The sequence below is a fragment of the Triticum urartu genome, chromosome 6A, assembly GCF_056163025.1.
Source record: "Triticum urartu cultivar PI428250 chromosome 6A, HENAU_Tu73, whole genome shotgun sequence".
NCBI classification, from domain to species: Eukaryota; Viridiplantae; Streptophyta; class Magnoliopsida; order Poales; family Poaceae; genus Triticum; species Triticum urartu.
The window spans coordinates 542,427,288-542,438,155 of record NC_141878.1 but is presented as its reverse complement, the minus strand read 5'-3'; positions in this window follow the sequence as shown (position 1 = coordinate 542,438,155).

The window sequence follows — 10,868 nt, the reverse complement described above, 5'->3', positions numbered from 1 at the left end:
GGCTCCAAGTTCGGCCCTCATATGGACACCGCGCCGGAACCTCCAGTGGTTCCTGACTCGAGCAGGCGTCCCTCTTCCAAGAGGGGCAAGCCGTCCGTGCCGGTGACCTCTGTCCAACCAGAGGCACCGGACAAACTGCTGGGAGCGCTTCACGGCGCTTCCATCGATGAAGAGCACCGCACTATTATGAGTGCGGTGATCAAGAAGGTTCAGTCCGCCAAGAGTGGACTGACTGAAGCCTGTGCCAGCCTTCTAACAGGCTTTGAGGTAAGTATATAAAATATAGGAAAAATATTACCGCATAGACAGTAGCCCTTGATGCTCTGTTTGGTGTTCACAAAGAAAAGTCGAATAGAGGATCAAATAATATCTGCAGGAGTCTAATATAAGTATGTCTATATGCGTATGCAGGCTTCGCTACTGACCTCTGCCGCACTGACTGCGGAGGTTGCCGCACTGAAGCAGAACCTCGAGCGGTCCGAGGAAGAGCTCGGCCTTGCCAAGAGGCAGCTCGAGGAGAACAAAGGTAAGTAATGCCTTGTCCATATATATATATGATGCAGTTACGAAATGACAGGATCATCATGGATGCGTCAGGTGCCACGACCGAAGTGGCGACCCTGAAGCAAGCGCTGTCCGAGGCCGAAAACAAAGTGGCCAAGGAGCGCACTGAGCGGGAAAAACAAGAGGCACGGGTGGGCAAGGTGCAGCAAGAGCTCCAGGCTCTCGTGAAGAAGCACAAGGCTTTGGAGCTTGACTCGAAGACGCAAGAGTCGAGCTTGTCGCGGCCCTCGAGAGCACAAAGCATGCCAAGGCCGAAGCCCAAAAGGCCCTCCAGGAAATTGAGGCGATGAGGAAGATAGCGGCGGGTAAGGCATTCAATATGCAAAGCAAGCATGTGAAAGTAAATTACTTGTTACTTACCCGAGTCCGGAGCTCTCCAGGAGCATTCGTAGATTTTCCCCACAGCGTGTCGGATGCCGTGAAATATTACCAGGCCAAGGAGGGAAGCTGGACGAAGAAGTTGTTCTGGTCTCAGTATACTGGGACCGAACACCCGGTGCCTATGAGAGACCGGCTGAAGCAACTGGTCGAGCTGCACAAGGCGGCCGAGCAGGCCATGAGGGGCCTTATAATCCGGATGTGGCCTGGCGACTCCCTTCCCAACAGCTACTTCAGCCTGGTGAGGCGGCTTTTAGATGCCTGCCCACGGCTGGAGGTCATAAAGCGGTTCGTCTGCATCAAAGGTGCACGCTGGGCCTTTGCCCGTGCGAAGGGGCAGTGGGCCAAGATGGACGCCGAGAAGCTGGTGAAGGAGGGGCCGCTGTAGGGCAAGGAGCATCGCCACCCCCGAAATGTATTATGAGGGTGTTCTGAAGGGTGCCCGTCTTGTGGCGGACGAGTGTGCGAAGGATGTAATTTTTGAATGAACTTGCTCGTGTGATCCTGTACTATGAAAACTTGTTCATATGCGCTATGCAACAATTGTTTGAATTTAAAATATTACCTTCTGTGCGGCTATTTATCAAATCTGAGAGATGGCCAGTCGTCGGCTTCTGCCCCCATGCCACGAGTGCTGGGGTGTTCGGGATAAACCTGAGCACTCCTTTTCCCATTGTTGGGTCCTTCGAGGGAGGTGCTCAGCACAACGAAGAAGGCAATCGGACTATAATGCTCTATCACTCTCACTTAGCCATAGAAGTCTACAATTTTAAATTTTGGCGAAGCCCCTAGTATTCGGAAGGCCGAATTCGGGGCGCTATACACGCCTTAAGCCGGACAAAGCCGACTCCTCGCTCTAAGCGGCATAAGTCTTTAGGGACTCGAGACCTCTCGAACAGCGACCAGCTCTCGCCTTATCATGACAGTTAGTTTTAGCTTTCTCTACTGAAGTGCTTAGCCCAGATGAACTGGGGCACAATCGCAGTAGTTCTCCCAGTGCTACCTTAGCCGATATAGCGGAACGTAAGGTACCAAAACATGGGAGCCGGGCAAACCCAACTATTGACCCAAGACATGATTCGGAGCTGATGCATATAATGCTATAAGTTCGGGGTGCCGCACTGTCGAAAGTGTTCGGACTTCTCACGCCGTATTATGGGGTACGCTTAAGCCCCTGGCGTATTGGGCGTACCAGAGTGTACGGTTGCTGAATGCCATGAATGAACATATATATAGAGTGGCACTATTCTAATCCTGGGATTAGAATAACTATTTGGATCATGGAGCCCTATATAGGGGCGATACGATGTTCCTGAGATCTAAGAAATACACCGGACCGACACAGAAAATGTCCACCCAGCCCACCCGTTGCCCCGATCCCCTTTCCCCAACACCGCTACCACCATCTGGATCGCATCGCCACCGCCACCCTCCCTGGATCTCGTCGCCGAGCCCCCGCCCCCCGACCAACTCGCTCCGGTGCCCCACCCCGAACCCGCCGCCGCCGGTGCCGAGCTCCGCGCCGAACCTCCCCGCCATCGGTGCCCCGTCCCACCTCTCCCGCCTCGGCCCGGAGCCCCTCCCGCCAGTGCCATGCTCGCCACCGCCCCAGTCAACACCAGGCGACGCCGATCTCCGCTCCAATAGGGCCACCGCGCCAGCTTCCCCGGTCGCCGCGGCCACCCGCCAGCTTCCCCGGCCGCCGCGGCCACCCGCCACTTTCCCTGGCCGCCGCACCTCCCACCCGCGACCCGCCCATCTCTTCCACCTCCCGACCGCTACCAGTCCACCTCCGAGCCGAACGATCCTGTAGCCGCTGTTGCCCCCAACCCCCACCGCGCCAGCCGCCGATGCGGCGACCGAGCAAACCCGGGCTGCCGCATCCCCCGAGCTCTCTCGTTGCGTCGCGGCCACCGCCTACCTGTAGCACGCCTCCGTCAACATCGTCTCCCCGATGCGCGCCGCCACCACACGGCCCCCATCCTGCCTCACGTGACTCCCCAATAGAGCCGCCGCCATGGCCGCATCCTCCAGCTCCACCATGCCGCTGCAGTCCAACGACTCCATTTGCAGCCGTTCACCACTACCGCGCGAGGTAAGCTGGATCCCAACATCTTGCTCATCCCCGTCGCAACCAGCGTGGTCGCAGCCATGGCTCCCTACATGCCGCAATTGTAGCTCAACCTTCCTTGCGATGCAGACGTAGGCCTCCTCCCGTGCTGGCAAGATGTGTGCGTGCTACATGCAGAAAACAAGTAATGGCTCTGCTCTCCTGTCAGTTACCCCTCCGGTCGACCGGCCAGCTCCACCCATCTGAACTTCCTGCGGCAAACACTCGAGTTGCTTCCCGCAGCAGTGGAGATGAGGAGACAAAAGTTCTTCTCCTGCTCGCCTTCGTTAGTGTTTGATTTGTCTGATGGCCAAAGTGGAGTGCTCAATGGCGCCTGGATTGCAAAGTGGTAAGGTGCAGTAGTACTTGGGACAATAACAGCTTCTTGCTGAAAGAAGGTGCGACACCACCCATGGAAAAAGTGGAGGAAAAAGTACAGACAAAACTAGCAGGCTAACTTGTACAGCATTGCGTTCAAAAAGCAATGTGTTCAGTGATGCGTTCATGCATGTTTGTTGCCTCCAAATGTCAACCTTTACATGTAGATGCTGGTAGTTCATTCTTTAGTTCTCAGGGCACCACTAATGGCCGGTCCCTAATATCTTGATGTACCATAATCTTCTGACCATTACATTTGACATATTCGATGGAAAACTTACTGTTTCATGGCAATTCACTAAGGAAAAGAATTGTGGCGGTAAAAAATATAAAAGTATTCCAAAATAAACTAAAAAGGGAATAATCCAATTTCTATACAAATAATGTGGTATTAATTCAAGTACATATATTTATAACAGTGCGTTGACAAAAAGGAACACACCACCAGTACCGTTTTTTTCACATATGTTTGAAGAACTGTGGTAACCAGGAAAACAAAATACTTTTCAGATGTGAATTTTATTTTTTGAACTGTGTGTGTGAATGCATGTAGCACACGAAGTGTGTGTGTAATTTTCTTGAGTTTCAATAGCTTGTGAAGTTCATGTTTCAGAAATTCATAAGTTCATGTATACCAAATACTGAAGAAAATCATCAATGAAAAAAAGGTCCGCCTAGGCCATTTCACCGACAGCAAAAAATGCCTAAAAATGTCGTGAGACAAAAAAAACTTCACAAAATATAAATAGTAAGTTCGTACAAAGGTGGAAAAAACACAATTTTTGTTTTTTAAGTTAACCATTTCTTAAAATACCTTGATGTTAAAATTTAAATAATAGTGTGCTTCAATGTTTATTACAAACATGTAGTTTCACCTATTACCATAGAATAAACAAATAAGTTCAAAAATTAAAAATGGAGCGGTTTCAAAAAGTTTATAAAAAATGGTGTTTCTACATTTTACTAAAAAAATGGCGAAGTTCAAATTGAAATAACATATAAGTTCGAATTAAAAAAACCGAGCAGTTTAAAAAGTTTGTAAACATGGATTTGCCCCTGTTTTTTTAAGATCTAGAAGTTGAAATTTAGAGAAGTGAGCGGTACGATGTTTATTATATAACTAGGACTTTTCCTTTTACTAATGAATAACACCAAGAAGTCAAAATTAAAAAATGAAGCCGTTTGATGTTTATAAAAAATCTTAGATTTTGCTCGATACTAAAGATTAAAATCAAGAAGTTCAATTTTTAAAAACGGAGTAGTTCAATGCATATTAAAAACTTAGTTTTTTCTCGTTACAAAAGAATAAAGCCAAGAAGTTCAATTTTGAAAAGCAAAGCAATTTGATATTTATTTGAAAACTCGGTTTCTTCGGTTACTAAAGAATAAGATCAATAAGATCTATTCGAAATAATGAAAAAATTCAATGTTTCTAACAAAAATCCAATTTTCAGATTCCTAAAAAGCACACAAAGAAGTTCAAAAAAAGTTAGAGCGGTTTAATGTCTATGAAAAAATCAGATTTTTTTTCGTTACTAAAGTGAAATTGGGAGAAGTTTAAATTGACAACAGACGAAAGTTCACATACTGCATGGTGTGTCTTTCATATGAGAAAATAAGAGTAAAAAGGCCAAGTCCAAAATTTTTGTTGCTAGAAGTTCAAGTGCACAGACTGGGAAAGTTCAAAAAGTTCCTCATGTTCAACAAGTTCCACAACGGAAGCTCAAATTAAAATAATAAAAAATAGTTTAGAAAAATTAATTAGAAAAAGAATGTGGAGGGGGTCCAATATTTATAAGAAACTAGGATATTTTGATGCTAAAAGAAATAAACCAAGAAGTCCAAATTATAAAAAAAGAGAAGTTCAATATTTATAAAAAACACAGGTTTCCTTCATTAGTAAAGAATAAAATTAAAGAAGTCCAAATTAAAATAAGAGTAGTTTGATGTTTATGGAAAACTCAAATTCTTTCCATTTCTAGGAAAAATAAAAGTATGAGGTTCAATTTTAAAAAATGTTTGATGCTTATTTGAAAACACATTTTTTTCTAAGAATAAGACTAAGAAGTTCAATTTGAAATAACAGAGAAGTTCGAAGTATATAAAAAACTCGGGTTTGTTGCAAGCCGTTCGACCTCCAATTACATGTTTTAAAATGGCAAAAAAATGGCGTTCAACCTTCAATTGTGTGTAATTCGACGTATACACAAAAATGTGACAGAAGTTCAAGGTGAAAACAGCGGGAAGTTCAACTAGTACAGGAAATGCGTTTTAGATAGGAATATAAGAATAGAAAATAAAAAGCTTAGAAAGTTTGTTGCAAGAAGTTCCTCCTGGTGAAGTTCAAGATCTCTAGTGCGAGACGTCCAACCTTCAATTACATGTAAAAACAGGCAAAAACGACGTTGTTTTTTCCATTTTTAAAACTACTCTCAAACGACAAAAAATTGTAACGTTTGCCTATATAAAAAAGATGCTCCTATTCATAAGCTTTCCAACGGTATATTATATGTTACATTCCGATGTACAGTTTAAAAGTTTCATGTATACCAATTAAAACACATTTTTGTGTAATGAAAAAATTATTTTGAACCGTCACAAGTATGAAAAAATGATAAACGCGGGAAAGTTGCGTGTTTTCAACAGCTTTTCATTGATATATCATTTGCTCAATTCTGGTAAGTGGTTGGGGAGTTACGGGTAAAAAATAACACGTGAAAAATAGAGTGAAGTTCAAAAAGAACTGATCCAGAAGTTCAATCTCTTCATGAAGTGCTTTTTCGGAGACTGTTATTTCGATGAAGGCAGAACGCGTGATCTCAGAAGTTAAGATCGATAACTGCGAGAAGTTCACGTAGTACACGGTGTGCATTTTGTATTAAAAAAAATGAAAATGTAAAGCCTAAAGTTTTCTTGCTAGAAGTTCAAGTGCTCGGCCGGAGAAAGTTCAAAAATTCTTGTGATAGAGGTGAAAACAACACAGAAGTTCAACTACTGCAAATGAAAATACATCACAGAAGTTCAACGTGAAAACAGCAGGAAGTTCACCTACTACACTGAATGAATTTCAGATGAAAAACTTTCAAAATCGTCGCGAGTATGAAAAAATGATCAACACGGGAAAGTTGCGTGTTTACAGCAGCTTTCCATTGGTATATCACCTGCTCAATTCCGGTGAGTGGATGGAGAGCTACGAGCAGTGGATGGAGAGTTGCGGGCAAAAAAACACGTGAAAAACAGAGTGAAGTTCAGGTACACATGCCGAGAAGGTCAGGTTCTTCACGCGGTGCATTTTCGAAGAATCTGTTTCGAAATAGAGGCAGAACGAGTGATCTCGCCGTTTTCGAAATTACATAAAAACGGCTAGGAATAAGAGAAAACCATCAACATGAAAAAGTTTCGCATTTTCCGTAGCTTTTCAGCGGTATATTATTTGCCCCATTCCGATAAAGTTTGTATAAATTACGGCAAAAATACGTTTTTAGCCATTTTCAAAACTGACATAAACCGTAATGAATTAGGAGAAACAGTATATACAAAAAAGTTTCGCATTTCTTCAAGCTTTCCAACGCCATATGATTTGCTGCATTTGGATGTACGGTTAAATAATTAGCTCAAAAATACGAACTCGGTGGAAGTTGTACCGTTTTCTAAATTACTTTTAAACTGTTCAAAATTAGAAAAAACTTTTAACATGAAAAAGTAGCGCATTTTCATAAGCTTTCCAACGCCATATTATTTGCCTCAATTGGATTAGCTGTTTAGAAATGGCATCGAAAAAACGAACTCGGCTGTTCGGTTTGCGAAATTCTACGATTTTCCGAATTACTCTTTAACCGTAGGGAATTAGAGAGAACTTTCAACATATGGAAGGAGCGGTTTTTCAGTAGCTTTCCAACGCCATATTATTTGCCTCATTCCAATAAATGGTTTAAAAATGCGATCGAAAATACGATTCGCATTTTTTGTATGAAGAAAAAATGGTTTTCAAAACTGCTCTTAAACCGCTTACATTTTGCCCAAAATTTAACTTGCATCATGATACTGATGTCCATATCTTTCCAATGGTATATCACAAGCCCCATTTGGACACCTTTCAGCTGAAGTTCAACCTAGTACTCGGGGAAGGTCAGGCGCGTTACTCGAGAAGTTCATGTTGTGATCAGAATATTATTCTGATCCCGTGATCAGAATAGTGTTTATATATAAGAAGAATAGAGAATGCGATAATAGTCTAGTGCTATGCATTGTTTATTCAAAAAGGTGCGTCAAAGCAGAATGATACTAGTGCGATAAGCAAAAAGTAGGATTATTTGACATGTCCCCTCCAAGGGCAAGCTGAGGAATGATATTTAAAGCAGGTATTTCACTCGTTATCAGAGACCACCTGGGAATTCCTTGATGCGACGTAGCTTTCTACCTCCTTGGTTGTTGTATCGTGTGTCCGGCAATCGTACTGCCGGACGGGGCTTCCAGAGATTAAAGTCCTGAAGGAAAGAAAAATAAAAGAGCGGGAAGCCCCTAGTGTGGTTGATCCGCGTCTTGGGGTGTGCCGTAGTCGTGCCCCTCCCCACCTGTGCCCATGGTATTTTCAATGCGTAATTATGTATGCGTGGCACGGATTTCCCCGTTTGGCTGGGACTGGGGTGGGGGCCGCATTGCTATGTGAGCTCAGAACATGCCAGGCGGTCTTGTTGCCGATTACTCCGGGCGCACTTGAAGGTGTCCGGGTCCTTAATCGCCGAACTGGTGATTGCCTTAAGAGGCTGCTTTGCGCTTCTGCTGCGAGGGTCGTAGTGTGCTCCTCTGTGTGGAGAGAGCGCTCTGTGTTTCCATTGACTGTGATGACCCCCCGAGGTCCTGGCATCTTGAGCTTGAGATATGCATAGTGCGGTACCGCGTTGAATATCACAAATGCGGTTCGCCCGAGCAGTGCATGATAGCCATTGCAGAACGGGACTATATCGAAGATTAACTCCTCGCTCCGGAAGTTATCTGGGATCCGAAGACCACTTCCAGTGTGACTGAGCCTGTGCAATGGGCCTCTACACCTGGTATGACGCCTTTGAAGGTCATTTTGTGGGTTTGATCCTTGAAGGGTCTATACCCATTTTGCGCACTGTGTCCTGATAAAGCAGGTTCAGCCTGCTGCTGCCATCCATAAGGACTCGAGTGAGGTGAAATCCGTCGATGATTGGGTCTAGGACCAGTGCGGTGAATCCGCCATGATGGATACTAGTGGGTTGAACTTCGGGGCGACTGGCTCCAACGCATATACATCCCTTAACGCATATACATCCCTTAACGCACGCTTCTGCTCCCTCTTGGGGATGTGGGTTGCGTATATCATGTTCACCGTCCGCACTTGTGGGGGGAACCTCTTCTGTCCTCCGGTGTTCGGATGCCGGGGCTCCTCCTCGTCATCGCTATGTGACCCCTTATCTTTGTTTTAGGCATTTAACTTGCCGGCCTGCTTGAACACCCAACATTCCCTGTTGGTGTGGTTAGCTAGCTTGTCGGGGGTGCCATGTATTTGGCACGAGCGATCGAGTATTCGGTCCAAACTAGACGGGCCCGGAGTGCTTCTTTTGAATGGCTTTTTTCGCTGACCGGGTTTAGAGCCTTTGAATCCGGCATTGACTGTCGTATCCTCGGTATTGTCGTTGTTAATGCGGCGCTTGTGTTTGTTGCGACGTGACCTGCCATTGCTATCCTTGGTATCCGAAGTACCATGGTTCTTTGATATGTCATTGCTGCGAGCCAGCCAGCTGTCCTCTCCCGCGCAAAAGCGGGTCATGAGTGTCGTTAGGCCTGCCATAGATTTTGGATTTTCCTGGCCAAGGTGCCGGGCGAGCCACTCATCGCGGATGTTGTGCTTAAAAGCTGCTAGGGCCTCTGCATCCGGACCGTCGACGATTTGATTTTTCTTTGTCAGGAACCGTGTCCAGAATTGCCTGGCCGATTCCTCTGGCTGCTGAATTATGTGGCTCAAGTCATCGGCATCTGGTGGTCGCACATAAGTGCCCTGGAAGTTGTCGAGGAATGCGGCTTCCAGATCTTCCCAACAGCCAATGGATTCTGCTGGCAGGCTGTTGAGCCAATGCCGAGCTGGTCCTTTGAGTTTGAGTGGGAGGTATTTGATGGCGTGTAGATCGCCACCGCGGGCCATGTGGATGTCCTCTGGGATTTGGTGATCCATTACTTCGTCTGTGAAGCATAGGGGGTGTACAGCACCTCTGTACTGGGCTATATCACGACGCAACTCAAATGAGTCTTGTCCGCTGTGTTCGGCCCGACCGGATTTACTTTTACTATATCCGGCGTGACGGTTATCATCTCGCATAGTGGCGCGCCCTCGTGATCCGTAGATCGATCTTGCGTGCTTTGCTTTGTCCTCCGATATGTCTCGCAGGTCTGGCGTATTTCCCCATGCCTGGACATTTTTATTTGAGTGGCGTCGGGGTGCGGGCTGAGCTTTTGGCTGAAATGCCTCTCTATCGCGGCCACGGGGTGGCCGATCAGCCGCGTCATACGCTGGAGATGCAGGTTTTGGTGCTTCCTCCTCTAGTCGGGGTAGCAACCTGTGCTTTGGGTAACTCTTGGACGTTCGAGTTTATATTCCTCGGCTGCAAGGACTTTAGTCCATCTGTCAGCTAGCTAATCTTGATCAGCTTGAAGCTACTGTTGCTTTTTCTTCTAGCTATTTGCCGTGGCTATAAGCCAGTGCTTGAAGCGTTCTTGTTCGACGGGATCCTCAGGCACGACAAATTTGTCATCGTCGAGGCTTGCCTCGTCTTCGGAGGGAGGCATGTAATTATCATCCTCTGCCTCTCTATCTGCCGCTCTCTCGGGAGGGCTGGCTTCTCCATCCTCCTGCTCTAAATCCTGCTGGAGGGGATTGTTGTTATCTTCGGCACTGTCAGGAGTGCTATTATCTCCTGTGTCGGTATCATCGCTTTTTCCTTGGCGAGACTTAGAGCGGCTGACGTCGACGCTTGGGTTGCTTCTTGGAGGGGTCATCCTCCGCTGTCCCGTCGCCATTGCCGTCTTTGGGTGTGTCCACCATATATATATATATCATATGATGAGGTGGCTGTCCAGTGCCCTGTGGGCAGTGGTTCTTGTCCCCTGCCTCCTGGGTAAACATCGTGTCCCCTGCCTCCTGTTACCATCCGCCTTAGACGCACAGTTCGGGACCCCCTACCCGAGATCCGCCGGTTTTGACACCAACATTGATGCTTTCATTGAGAGTTCCACTGTGCCGTCACCATAAGGCTCGATGGCTCCTTCGATCATTGGTAACGATGCAGTCCAGGGTGAGGTTCTCCTCCCCGGACAGATCTTCGTATTCGGCGGCTTCGCACTGCGGGCCAACTCGCTTGGCCATCTGGAGCAGATCGAGAGCTACGCCCCTGGCCATTAGGTCAGGTTCGGAAAC